General features: G+C 44.7%; 1 protein-coding gene across 11 annotated transcripts in view; it reads left to right on the plus strand.

Moving 5' to 3' along the window:
* The window catches only part of LOC104338232 (protein C19orf12 homolog), a 64,273-nt gene that overhangs the window by 25,958 nt on the left and 23,639 nt on the right, over positions 1-14,676 (plus strand). Inside the window, exon 2 of one of the 11 annotated variants that reach the window (XR_012765298.1) lies at positions 3,034-3,178. The exons of the other annotated variants lie outside the window; for them this stretch is intronic. The gene's annotated coding sequence lies outside the window, so the exon portion shown is untranslated. The remainder of the gene's footprint in view (positions 1-3,033; positions 3,179-14,676) is intronic. 11 annotated transcript variants of the gene reach the window in all.

A 14,676-nucleotide genomic window follows, 5' to 3' on the forward strand; every position in this document is an offset into this window, starting at 1 on the left:
GAGTAAAACTGAAACTTGGAGAGTTACATGTGGTCATATGCAGCTTCATCACTGAAATAAGAATAGTGGGTTATTTGCTATTGTTTTCAGCAGCAGCGGGCTCTGACTCAGAGTGAATCACTTGGGAGGCTGAGGAACGTCCGCCAGAGCTCCTGACTCACGGCCCCATGTGCCTCACCGCAGGGTCATGTCCCAGCTCAGAAATCTCAGTAATCGTTTCAAAAGCTGTCACGTGCGAGGAGCACAAAACCACTCACGCTTCCAAAGTTGCAAGTTTGCCTCGTAAGAGCCTTTGTGTTTGCTGTGCCTTGCCCTTCCCTGCTCAGACAGTCAACCCTGTTCTGAGCATGTGTGCAGTGCTGTCCACAGCCTTTAGGTAGAGTTGGAACTGAGGTCTTGAACAACCAATAATGACCAAGCAGGTAAACAACAGAGGCTAAGTTTAAATGCTGTGTATAAACACATAATAATTATTTGCACTTGGTTTGCTTCTAGGAAAAATAAAGAAGGGGGTGTGTTCTTGCCAGTAAAAAAGACACGTGGTTGTCAGCACTACGAGGAGGGTTTCAGACTCAGGTTACCTTTAGGCTGTATGCCGGTGTTTGTGTTAAGCTTTGGCAGTTGTTTCTGCATCTCGGTGCTGTGAAGGCATAAGGTATTTTGCTTGTTGCTTCTTAATTTTCAGTGATAAATAGCAGTGGTGAAACATACAGTGGGAGAGAGGAATGCTAGGGGTTTCCCTGCTAAGTCAATTCTGGTTTTAATAGCTTGTTCTCTTCACAGTTGTCCTGGTTTTGGCTGGGATAGAGTTAACTTTCTTCCTAGTAGCAGGTAGAGAGCTATGTTTTGGATTTAGTATGACAATAATGTTGATAACACACCAATGGTTTGGTTGTTGCTAATTAGTGCTTATACTAAGTTGAGGATTTTTCAGCTTCCCATGCTCTGCCAGTGAGGAGGTGCACAAGAAGCTGGGAGGCAGCATAGCCAGCACAGCTGACCCAAACCGGCCAAAGGGGTATTCCGTACCGTGTGACCTCATATATAAACTGGGGGGAGTTGGCTGGGAGGCTGCAGTTGCTGCTTAGGGGTGGGCTGGGCATTGGTCAGTGGGTCACAAGCAATTGCACTTTGCATCACTTGTTTTGTGTATTCTATTATTATTATTTTGTCTTCCTTTACTGTCCTATTAAACTGTCCTAATACTCCTGCCCCCCTCCCTCCCCCCCAATTCTGCTCCCCATCCCACTGGGGCAGTGTCATGGTTTAGCCTGGCTGGACACCAGGTGCTCACCAAAGCTGCTCCATCGCTCCCCCTCCTCAACTGGACAGGGGACCAAAAAACCACAACAAAAAGCTTGTGGTCGGGATAAGGGCTGGGAGAGATCACTCACCAATTACCGTCACAGGCAAAACAGATTGAACTTCGGGAAATTAGTTTAATTTACCACCAATCAAATCAGAGTAGGATAATAAAAAATAAAACCAAATCTTAAGGCACCTTCTCCCCACCCCTCCCTTCTTCCCGGGCTCAACTTCACTCCTGAATTCTCTCCCTTCTCCCCTTGAGTGACGCAGGGGGGTGGGGAATGGGGGCTGAGGTCAGTTCATCAAATGTTTTCTCTGCTGCTCCTTCCTCCTCGCTGGCTGCCCCTGTTCCAGCGTGGGGTCCCTCCCACGGGAGACAGCTCTCCACGAACTGTCCTCCTCCACGAACTCCTTCCCACGGGGTGCAGCCCTGCAGGCAAAAGCTGCTCCAGTGTGTGTCCCCCGCGGGGTCACAAGCCCTGCCAGCAAACCTGCTCCACCGTGGGCTCCTCTCCGCACGGGGCCACAGGTCCTGCCAGGAGCCTGCTCCGGTGTGGGCTCCCCACAGGCTCGCAGCCTCCTTCGGGCATCCCCCTCCTCCGGCATGAGGTCCTCCCTGGGCTGCAGGTGGAGATCTGCACCGCCGCAGACCTCCATGGGCTGCAGGGCACAGCCTGCCCTGCCGTGGGCTGCTCCGTGGGCTGCTCCATGGGCTACTCCGTGGGCTGCTCCGTGGGCTGCAGGGGAACCTCTGCTCTGGCACCGGAGCACCTCCTTCTGCACTGACCTTGGCGTCTGCAGTTTTCAGTTCTCTCTCTGGCTGCAAAAAACGGGCCTTACACAGATTTTTTTTTTTTTTTTTTTTTTTTCTCTCCCCTTCTTAAAAATGTTATCGCAGAGGTGCTACCACCATTGCTGCTTGGCTTGGCCTTGGCCAGCGGTGGGTCCATCTTGGAGCCAGCTGGCACTGGCTCTGTCGGACATGGGGGAAGCTTCTGGCAGCTCCTCACAGAACCCACCCCTGTAGCCCCCTCGCTACCAAAACCTTGCCACGCAAACCCGGCACAGCAGGGGGAGGAGTGAGCGAGCGGCTGCCTGGTGCTTAGTTCCCGGCTGGGGTTAAACCACGACAGCAGTGGTCTGTAACTAATCATGGAAGTGGTTAGAAGATCTGATCCAAAGCTTGGTAAGGGTTTTACTTTATGTTTTCGATCAATGTGTAGTGTGTAGTGTCATTTATATCCCTCTCCTTAACTGTAAAATACTCAGGGTGTTTTGTTGCTGAAATGTTCGATATATGATGTCATCAGTGTGTACCGTTCTGCATGATAGAGTATACTGTGAGCAGGAGACATGATAAAACTTGAAACTTAAAACCGTGAGCAAAATGAATACACTGATTCATGCTCCTGGGGTCAAGCAGGAGCGTGGTGGATGTCAGGTGGGCATGCTGGGCCTCTGGGAAGTGCTGAGTGGGAAGCTGCTGCTGCTGCCAGGACTGTGGATGCGCCTCGCCTTGCAGTGCAGAAACACCCCCACTTCCTACTCTGGCAGCCCTTTCCCTGCCTCCCTACCTGAAAATTGAGCAGGTCCAAGCATGGAAGGACTTTCATTGTTTCAGTGGAAAAGTGGTTTTTGCATTTATTTTTTTTTTTAATCCAGGTTACCTAGTTTCAGTTTCTTCGGGTTGTGTCACTAACCCCTGCTTTCTTTCATCCTTAATAGCATGAGCTTCATGTTCATTTTGTGAGTGGATTTGTCAAGTGAGCTGGTCACCGTGAATTTCCAGCTTGCACCTGAGAGCTGCCCAATATGGCGACATAGAACAGGGAAAGCTGAGGAGTTTGTTCTCTTCAGAGGAGCGGGATGGGTGAGTACATGTTGACAACAAGCAGGAGGTTTAGCACCACTGTTTGAGCAGTGTTCCCCAGTAATGGGAGCCGAAATATGAAAGGGGAAGGTGAGAAAGAGGTGGGGTGAGAGAGTATGAAATGCCAGAACTGTGAGAATGTGCAGGTATTCAGTGCAGAGAGGGGTGTAATATTGGAGGAAAACCGTATACAAATAATGTGGAAAAGAGCGATGTCTCTAAAAGGGCTGCTGAAAGCGTTTTGCAGCATGCTGTGAGAGACTACTGCATCTGTTGGGCTCAGCCTTCCTTCTGGAGTAACATCATTCTGTGCATGTTCTTCATCTGAACTCTTTACCTGCTATTGCTGTTCTATTTAAACAGTGATCTTATATTCAGAGTGTGCTTTTATTGCACAAGATAAATCATGGCCAAACGTTAGGTATTTCAAACACTAAACTTAGGTAGATTAAGCATTTCAAATATTAAAGTGGGGAAAAAGCCCAGGGAACAAGAGTGTGATAATCATCAGTTAATTTAGAAAGATGTAAAGGTGTTCATCTATGATTGACTGATTAGTCAGACACATAGAAGAGTTTTGTTCATAAACCCTGCTTTGCCCGTGTATATAGCTTCTATTTATGTGAAGAATATGCTTTGGCCTCCTTCCTTTGGAACTGCTGTCCAGGCTGAGTGCGTGCGTCACTCAGAAAGGAAAAATCATCTCTTTGTAAGGGACCTGTGCCTTGCCCCACATCAATGCCTTTTGTGCAGGAAGGCATCTGCTGCGATTGCCTGGGGAAATTTTGTGCATTGCGTGCATATTGCAGAGAGCTCTGTGAAAGGGGAAAGGGAAAAAAAAAAAGGAAATCCTTGTTTCCTTTCGCGTTCTTCAAATATAAGGGAAAACAGAAAGGCAGTGTTGTTTTTTCCAAGGTGTTCTGCTGACATCCTGCAAACCAAGAGAGCAAACCTCAGCTTGGCTGGGATCCCCATCCATTGGCATGCTGGATCTTTAAATGGAGAGATGCTGAGCTGAAGGAGGAACCACCGGGATTTCTTACCGGGTGGAAGAGGTTTATTGGCTTTTAGAGAGTGTATTGCTGCCTGGGCTGTGCAGGGTATGAGATGTGACATAGGGTAAGGCGCCAAGGATGTGTGAAGGATCACACCTTAATTTGTGAAGTGTAAAAATTGTTGCCTGCTTGAGAAACCAGAGAGATTTTGTGCAATAGGTGGTGTGTGGTGGGCTATTGAGGGGCATCTGAATGAGGAGTTGAGGCCTCTGCTCTGTACTTCAGCTCAAGCTGTGCAAAAATTGTTGATGTGCATGTGCTACCATCCTGCCTTTTGGGCAGTGGAAGGGACCTGCCAGAGTTCATGTTTTCCTGAGATCTCTCTGAAATGTACAGGAAGCTTTGTTTTTAGCTTTCTGTTTGTTTGTTTGTTTTTTCTCAGGATGAAATATTTCTTCTCTAACCTCAAGCCTGAAGAGTGGTTGGGGGGAGGCAGGGGAGGGCACCGGAGTTTGGCTCTGTACCATTTGGGCTGTTTGAATTCGTTAGCTTGGGAGGTGCCACAAATGCCTCAGGCCACGTACCTCCTCATGTACCCAACTTGGGAGGATCTCTTACCGTTACTACATGCATTAGCCTTCATTAATACAATTAGCATAATAGCAATTAGGATTCATTATTCCCTACAAAAAGATAAAGCCAGTAATACGTATCTCCGAATAAAGTTCCTCAGCACCTTGTCTTGGGATTGTTTTATTTTGGAGTTGTTTGCTCTTTATATCGTTCCATCTCCTAGAAAAAAGAAAGCCACTTAATTGTAAAACTGTTTGGGTCAAAGAAATGCACTGAGATGATCTTTCACGCATGCTAAATAAGTGAATTGATCTATGGGACCCACACAGCTCAGCCAGCCACTCAACAGTCGAAACTGCGAACTTCATCTTCTTCAAGCACAAAAGCTACTTAGTTTCCCCATGTTGAAGACTTTTTATAATAGCAATAAGACAACTCTAGAGAGAACCATCTAATATTAACTCCAGGGAGTAATCGTCTAATCACAATCTGGGGGTGATTTGAAGCACTCATCTGGACCAAATGCCTCACAACACCCCAGGAGTGGTTTTATTGCATGATAGCAGTACCCCATTGAGCCTTATTGCTTAATTAAAAACAAATTCCCAAGTAATTTTTTTTGCCTTTCCATAAAAACACAGTAGTACATAGCATGTATAAAACATCCATTAAATGATGGTAGATGCAAATTTACATTGTGAGATACAATCCGTTTCTTTACCACTTGGGGTTGAAGTTAAATGTAAAACCATTTCCTATAATCTGTGCACTGCTGTGTTTAGAGAGGAATAAATATGGGAAAGAGAGGTTCATTGTAGGATGCCTTGTTTTTATTAAATGATGTGTTTGATCTCCTTACAAAGGAGTTCCAATTCTCGTCCATCTTGCAGACACAATAGTCAATCAATACTGTGGCCTTTTGTGCTGCCTCCTGGAGGTTTCCTTAGTTTGACATCGTTTCAGTGCTGACTTTCAATAGGAATCCTGTATTTCTGTCTGTGATTTCCATTTCTTTGTGAGCAGAGAGCACAAACAGCGCAGGTGACGTGTTTGGGATACAGCTAGTGCTGCCTGGGTGTCCTTTGTGGGTTTTGTAGCCTAATGTGGATTAAGCCTGGTAGATGCCTGTACAGCCGCTTTTGGTGGCTTTGCCGCACAGTTGGCCTGTGCCTGCACAGAGTGCATGGCTGAGATGTCTCCATCTCCTGCAGTTAGGCTGGGACCACTGATACAGCTGTGGCTGCTCTGCAAGGGATCCAGATGGGAAGAGTATGAAAGTCCTTTCTGTTCATGCTGAGGGGTTGTCCTGCCTCAGCATCCCAACCCACAGCTCCCATATACCTTTACCGAGTGCTAAGGTGATTGCCAAATGTAGTGTTCCACTGAGGACTTTGGGTATTTTTCATATATTACAGGCAAAGGAAGCAAATCCAAGTCTGTAAGTGATTGTCCAAAAATCATACAGGGAGTGCTAGAGACACTGCTCAGAAATCCTGGCAACCAAAGCTGTAGTGGGGCTTTTGGTGACAGCACTGGACCAAATGGGGGCAGAAAGGGTCGGTATGATGTTTTCTTGAGATTTGTTTCTCAAAGTATCTTGAATTAATTGGTGGAGATAAGCTTGCAAGTACAATATTTTAAATAAAAGCTGAGAATTAGTAGTAACTATTACTCTAGTTGTTCCACATGCCAAAGCCTTCCTACAAGCTCCAGATAGAGGATGACGCTTGCGTCAGTCTCGCCCGCTGTGGACTCCACTTGGTGTTACACGCACCCTTCTGGTTTTCCCCATCAAACGGCTGTTCCCTGAGGACTGGTGGGAGCTGAAGCCACATGTTAATATCTACTGCTGATAGCAGGTTGCAGCATTCAGGGTTATAGAGGCAGCAGGCTTTGTCCCATATTTAGATTTTGTAAATAATATATGGTTTTTTGTTTGGTGAATCACTTTGCTGGAATGTTTTGCTGACTTCTTTTTTCATGTCCCGTTAGAGAGCTGTTAAGTCTTGTGGTGGTGGATTTGTTATAAAGAGGTTACAGCATTGTAAAGGAAATGGATGAGGGTAAAACTAGTTGCCAGCTTCTGCTGCCTTAGATCAGTCTGAAAGAGTGTCAAAAAGAAGAATGAAGTCTGTGTATTTAAAACAGTTCTGTAGTAACCTGGGACATTGCCAGGTCGGGAAGGGACATGAAAGGAACTGACAGTGTTCTTGAACAATAATCATTTTTACCTGAAAGATCTCTGTTGGCTTTATTAGGAATGCCATTATCTTGCTTTGATCTAACTCTAGGACTGGCTGCTCATGCAGCTGACACAGAGCAAGTAGCCAACAAAGGCAAGCCCTAATAGGCTTTAATACCTTGCGTGAAGAGTTTCCCTTCCCCTCAGATGTATGTCATTTTAAAAAGGCTCTTTTCATCCTGGTGTCTCATGGAGATGGCTGTATGTGGTAGGATGGCTAAGGGCAGGGTTTAGCAGACTCGGCGGGCCCTGTCTCACAGCTCGGCATGGAGCCGCAGGGGTTCGGCCATGCCCCTGGCCTCCCTGCCCACAGAGCAGCTGCCGCTGGCGTGGCTACAGCCTGTAGGCATCTGCAGGGTGGCGGAAGGGACCTGCCCAGAGCAGGCTCTGATGGACTGGCCGTGGCAGAGCATGTCCCACCAATGGGTTTTCTTGGCAAGTAGGTTTTGAAGCAGACTGGGGGTTTATTGGCTTTCAACAGAGTGACAAAAACCAGCTGGGCCTTGCCTTGTGGCCACCGGTCACGCTGGGCAGCAGCATCCTGTTGGGGTGAGCAAGGCATGCTGTAGTCGCCTCAAATGTGTGCCTTGCTCTGAGTGACTGCAGCAGTGCTGAAGGGTTTGCAGAGTACAAACCTAGCCTATTCTCTCATCTGAGCACACATTTTTAAGCTTTAGGACACAGAGTAATCATGATATTATATCTACAGTTATTTGAGCTTTAGCAAGATGAGGAGTTAAGAGTCTTACGTTGAAGGGCTGGGACACATATGACTTCCTTTAAGAGTGTATCCTTTCATGAAGGAAGTAAGTGTGATATTTTAGCAGTTGTAAATGCCTGGCTTAGTTTGGTTCTGTTTCCTGATTTCATTTTGACATGGTAGGCAATTCAGGAAATGTATTTGCAGCAAGGAAAATTCAGTTGTTATGGAAACATCTGAGAAAAGCAACTGACAGGGTAAGGCGTGCATCAGAGTAGCAGTAGACGTAGACCCAGTAAAAAGGCAAGTTCATGTAAGGTAAGGGAGCAGTTTCTAGGCACTGTCTGCTTTATGGGTGGCCTTTCTGTCAGAACAGGAAAAAAAAAACAACAAACAAACTCACTCTAAAACTGTGAGCATGTGGCTCCATCTTCTGGTACCAAAGCAAAATGTGTTCCCTGGGCATAGAAGGTGGTGAGATTTCTGTAGCATTTTAATGGTAGCAACAACAAAAACAGCAGCAACAATAATAATAAATAAAAATACTTGTGCCTCACAGCCAAGACGCAAATTATTAATGTAGTTTTCCTGAAGCTACAAACCATTCTGCTGCATGGGAAGAAAACTATCTTTTGAAACACTCTTGTAATTGTGTAGCCACAAAAGTGGTTTGTCTTCCAAAGCACGACACCGCTTTCCTATACGAAAACAATGTTTGATCAGCGTATGGACTGTACCACCGAAGCTTGATGTCTGTGTAGGTGCTAATATTGTCTCCTGCTTCTAGTCATAGAATGTTTTTGTTTCCCTCTCGCCAGCGACATCTTTGGCCAAGCAGCTAAAATTCATGATACATCTTCACGGAAATGCTAGCTGGGTGGAAGTAGGAATGAACGGTTCTGTGAGGTAGACTGCCAGAAGTCAAAAGAAAATAAAAGCTGTTTTATCTCTTCACCAGACAGTGAATGTTGTTACAGTCCATATTGCGCATGCTTAATTGAGCTTGATTACTCAATCTGTTCACCTTGGTAACTCGTTTTAAACAGGGGTAAGTCATTGTTCCAAACCAGAAGATGTTATTCTCTGGGTAAGCCTTGGGTTTTCTAAAGAATTGCCCCAACTTTGTTGCTTTTTAAAGAAAAAAACAAAAGCAACAATACAACAAATGAGAAACAAAGGTAATTATCTTGATGCAGTGCTGTCCTAAAGCTGTTGTTTGTAAATCAATGCAAATAGGAAGTATTGCCCTGTAAATGCAAAATTAAAAATATGGATCATGTGTTTTGCTTAATTCTGTGTACATATGTCTCTCTCTTCCTGGATATTGAGCCTAGGATGTAAGTGACCCTATATTCTTTGTATGAAGCATTAGTTTTCAGTCCAAACTACTGCATGGCAGAACTGTGAGAATGAAGGCAGGGGATCATCAATTCAATGGCCCTGCTGCTTTTGCCCGTACTTGTGCCACTCTTCCACTAGCACGAGTGGCGAGGTACTTGCATGCAGCACTTCTCCGTGGGGAGGGTTGTGTGGAGACCTGCTTGGAAGGAGTGCTTTTGTGTCAGTCTGGCTCCTGTGTGGCAGGGAATCATACCACAGAAATCGTCCCCAAACTAAGCACTAGCCAGGGTTTCTCATTGTGGCCTCAGCAGAAAGTCTGTGGATCAAAACCAGAGGTAAAACTAGCCTTTACTCAGTGTGGTGCTTTTAAATCCCCTTGCGGAGGGACGCATTTTAAATGGCCACAGGCTATGCTGATCCAGGAAGGCTGCATCCTCCATGGCTTGATTTTAGCGTTGCTAACCTGCCCCTGCAGCCAGAGTGCATTGGACTTCCCCTTGGCACTGCCTGAGGTTTCCTCTTGAGGCTGCCTGCAATCCTTACGCTCTTTTTCCCCCCTCCCTATATTTAACCTTCACCTTCGTTCTGTTGCATTTCATTGGTGATTCCAAACTCTGATTTCTAGGGTCTGCGGCTCTCCCTGTATCCTTGTGGATTATTCTTAATGGATCTACTCACCTTTCCGAAAGGTGTCACGAGGGTAGCACCTTTCACCGACACTGACAGTAAATAAATACTACAAACCTCCTTTATTAGGAAGTACAAACCCACAACAAATCCTGCCTGGAGTGTGTTTGATAAATCAGATCTTTTGCAGACATCTGGAGATTGTGTTTGCAAATCCCCAGCCAGCTTGTTTTGTAGTCGTTGTTACCATAATTCAGGTTAATGTTGTTGCCACTTTTTACTTGCTAAAACACATGTGGTGCTTTACTGCTGAAAAAAGTGGCTGCCTTGGAACAGAAGTTCTTTTAAAACCCTTCTTGGAAGTTTTCTATTTGGAGAAATAAATGTCAAATCAATTGTCCTAGCTCCGAACTGCCATTCTGAAAATGCAGCTGTGAAAAGAGATTACTGGGGTACTGTGATGGGGAGCGCATAAGAATCTAGATTGAGAATTGTGTAGCAGGAGAGATCTAAAATAACAAGTAAACTTTTAGCTTTTCCTGCAAAGATTTGCTTAAAAAATACTAGATCCCAAGTGAGAATGCTTATGCCAAATTTTAAATCTTATTTGAATTTTTATAGCTGTTATAATCTCTGATATACAATCTTGGAAATAGGGTCTTGTAACAGAAATGACGAGTCCCTTGACTATTGCCTCGCAAAAACAGAGTTGCTGTAATAGGCTAGAATTCTGAGACAAGTTTGCAAGGCTGGCTTATGTCTGCATAGCATCACTCAAATGGGTCTAAGCTGGGCTCTTCACATTATTTGAGGGTATTTGTGTGCACGTGATCAGCCATATGCAGCTGTTCCACTAATGTCAGCCTTATAAGTATAATGGGTGCAATCCAGCACATCCTTATCCACTGAAATATTGCCACAGGGAGGGGCTTGGAGCTTGGACACACTATCTTGAAAAGTAAAGAGCAGCTTATTTTCTTTTCTTCTGTCCTTAATCTTCTGTATTTCTGCACAGAAGAAATGGAAGTTCCCAAGGAGCCTGGGCTGCAGAAGGATTCCATGTGCCAGTGCTCTTTTTCCCTCTCATTATCATACGCTTGCAATCAAACTCTAATTTTTGAAATAAAAAACCTGCAGGATTCTTTATTGGGACCATTAAACCTTCAATCTTCATTATTTAGGACGGCTACTTACCTTTTACTCAATGAAGCCATAATGCAACTGCTCCTATAAAAACTATCGAAATGGCTACTGTGGCAGTGAGTAGATTTTCCTCCGTGTAAAATAATCCTCTCCGAGTAAGACATAACTATCATTTACACTAATTAGGCAGCCATATAATGGGGTGTTCAACCGCTATTACATCATTTAAATTCTTCAGTGAGCACCTCAGCCACCCAAGAACTATCCAGCTAAACATTTCTAAGTCCATAATTTTGAAATAAACCTTTGGAGGGAGAATATGCATGGCAGAATGTTGCAGACAATTTCACCAAAAAAAATTAATTTTATTCAGATTTATGGGATTATTTTAACATTTATGAGAAGTGCACAATCCTGTTTTTCCCTCCGTCCCAGAATAACACTGCTATTAGGCAGAGTCCATTTTGGGGCTGATACTGTGCTTGTAGCTTGTAGCCAGAGGTCTGTGCTGGCAGCTGGACACACGTACACGATAAGCATGTTTCCCTAAACACTCCGTTGTAAGCCTGGGGCCCCAGAGCCATGTGGCTCGGCTGAGAAGCCCTGACTCACGGACAAGGGAGCGCAGTCATGCTTGAGGTTTTGTTTTTGAAGTCTTAACTTTTGCCTTTAACAAGCATATGAGGTCTTTAGGGTTTATATTCAAGTTTGGTTATTGGTTTAAAATTTGTGAGGTCAAGCCAAAGTCCTTTGGCATTTCTGGTAATATCATACTTCCCAGAAACTATTATATGAATATTAAAATTAATGTTCTAACTGTACTATGATTGTGCATTCTAAGATCAGCATCTCAGTCAAAAGTACGCACATATGTCATGAGGCTAGGAGCTCATTCTGAGAGCTGAAAGAAATAAGGCTGAAATTATATAATAACCAATACACCAGGAAGATATTTCTATCAACAGGCCTGTACTGCAGATCTTTAGCATGCTGTTCAGCTGCCTGTAGAAGGTGATGGTTATTAGAAGACAGGTCAGTGCCTGAAAGTATACAAAAATAACTTTTTAAATCAGTGTTGTTTGGCAATAGTTAGGTGCTATGGGAATAGTTCCTAGCAGAATGAGAAAAAAGTAACAGCCTAAGAATAGGCTGGGGAGCTGGGCAGGAGAGACTGTAATGTTTAGGTTGTGCCTTTTCCTTCAGCATCCTGGTTCAAAGCTGTCAGTTGTGTTTAGTCAATTGTATACTCAATTTTTTTCTCTTCTTAATGGTTACAAGGTACTGTACCTTATCTGACTGATACAATAGTAGAAGCAGCAGAGACCTCCCTAAACAGGGAGAGCTCTTAACTCAGGATTAAATGTTGCTGGGTTCTCCGCAGTTCTCCATAATCCCTGTCCCACAGGCAGAGCGTGCAGAGCTACGTGTCAAAACCTGTCTGCAGGTACCGTTTGTTCTGCAGCTCAGGCGGTTTGTGTGTGCCAGGTGTAACTGCTCCTCTGCTCTGCAGCAGTGCATGCTTGATCCTCTGTTTTTCACATTTGCTCATTAATTTAATTAAACCAGTACACTGAGGGAGATTTCTGCCTTAGCAAAAGAATACATTTCCATCGCATGCTGTAGGGAAGGTGACTCAGAATTGGATTTAGTTACCATAGGAATGACAGAACTAAGGAAGGGGAGCATGAGACAAAGGTGGGCCAAACCTCTGCGAAATTCCATGCAATCAGCCATTGTCGGTGTATGATTTGACCTGGTACATAGGGCCAGGTGAATGTTGTAGTATGACAAGCTTTGTAAATCCAGTTTTTGTTTGTCTAACAAGATGAACGAAGGTGAACATTTGTTACATAGGTCAACTAATCTGCTTTACTCGCCAAGGCCCCACACCCTGCCAAGCTCACCTGGGGTGCCACAAGGCAGTGCAGCTGGGGCCAGAGGCACAGCTGACAGGGGTTAGTCTGTCAAAGTACTCAGGTGTTTTCTATATGAAGAGAGCTTGTTTGGAGTTTTGGTGTTGCCAAAGAGGCCAGCTGGGCATTGGCCTTAGCTGTGATGGGGCAGGAGGCTGGCCTGATACAGCTGTTACTGGTGTTGAGGACCTTCTGTCTGTCCCTGCTCAAACCTTGTGTACTGTGTAGGCTGGAGAAGATGGGGCTGTTGGAGCAAGAAGGGAGAGCTCGTGGGCTGCTGAAGCCTGGTGCTTGCATCACCTATGGTAAGGTCACTGCAAAGGCAAAAGGAAATTAATTAGTTAATTAATTGTAGTGTGTGATGAGGGAGGGGTACAAACAGCAGGAGCTAGGAATTAGCCATCCAGTGGCCTTCAGTGTGAAGGTGTCAGTGACTGCAGCAGGAATGACAAGGGGGCCAGAACTTTTTGTTAGTTAGAAAACCTGTCTGTGTATGTTTTTGTGACTTGTGACTGGGAAATGGGCATGTGTAACTGCTCTGGTAAGGGGCTGAGGAATTGCCCTGCTTAGATAACAGCAGTGCTGCCCTGGTTTTGAGAAGACACTGCTCCTGTTTCCTGAAAACATGCTGCTGATGCAGAGGAGCAAGATGGTGTCTCAGGTCTAATGCAGTGCAGTGGGACCTGCCCAACATCACAGCTGTGTTTTAAATGAATTTCAAAAGGAGTAGATGGAGGTGTAGAAAAAAAATAATGTTCTGGTTATATGAGGTAAAGGATGCTATGTAGTAAGGGACTTGTAAGCAAAAATGTCAGTCACTTGATGGCAAACCTGTCAGTAGCCCTGCGGTGTGTGCTGGTGCTTTGGCACATGCACACCAACAGAACACCTGGCAGAGTGTGAGCCTGGGCTGCTGCAAGAGCTCTGTTGCAAGCTCAGCATTTCCCAGTCGTGCTGTCAAATGCAAAAGAACACCGATTTTCCTCGGAAAGTGAAAAATTTTGATAATTTTTGGAGGGTATGCTATGCCTTTTGTCACTTCTCAAGGACTGCTTTGTATTTATTTGTAGAATGGTGAAGGTTATCTCCAAATCTTTTATAAAAGCTTTCTAAATAGCAAAGGTAAAGAGCCAATGTGGAGAAGGACCGATAGCCCCCAGTTGGTTAGTGTGTGACACATGCAATCTGTAGCACAATTGGAGTATCTTATTCCCTAAAAAAGTGGAAGCCTGCAGACAATGCACAGAATTACCAGTGTTATGCCAATGAATACCTGCAGCTTTTCTCTGTGGGATTTGTTTTCCCTACCAAACTGATTCTCCTTCCCCTTGTTACCTCAGTCTGAACCCCAGCTCACTCTGTTTTTTGTTCTTCTGTATGGTTTCTCACCCTATGACATTTTTGCCAACCAGTGTTTCTAGTTGAGGTTTCTAAACCTAGGATTTGCAAATTGTAGTGCAAATAGCTAAGCCAGTTTGTCTACCTTTTATGTACATACCTGGCATAGCCATATCCTGTCCTTTTCTTTTGCAGTTCAATAGCAGCATTGTTCTAGTGAAAAATACTAGTTGCCGTTGCCGGGATTTCTCCTTTGCAAAATGCAGTTACTTACTGAACAACATGTGCTGTTGTTCCAGATTATTTTAAGGTTTGTTTCACAAGAGTTGCTTGGTCAAGGGTTGTAAAAGGCTTAGAAATTATTTCTAACCTCTTGTATTGACGGAAGTCCTCCCAGATCTGAAATACTGGTATTCAGTATACTGGTAGCTCAGGTACTAAACTGGACGAGAGAGTCTGCCAGAGGGACGAACTTGTCCAAGACTTGAGAATTCATTCAAAAAGGCTCTGGTCCAGATCAGAATTTTATACTCTCTCTTAGGCTTCTTGAAAACATTGGATGGCTTGAATATATAGAGTTAACGTAAGCTGAGTGCTGCTGTGAGTTCAGTGGTTTAATATGAGTT

Source organism: Opisthocomus hoazin, chromosome 12, assembly GCF_030867145.1.
Source record: "Opisthocomus hoazin isolate bOpiHoa1 chromosome 12, bOpiHoa1.hap1, whole genome shotgun sequence".
Taxonomy (NCBI): Eukaryota; Metazoa; Chordata; class Aves; order Opisthocomiformes; family Opisthocomidae; genus Opisthocomus; species Opisthocomus hoazin.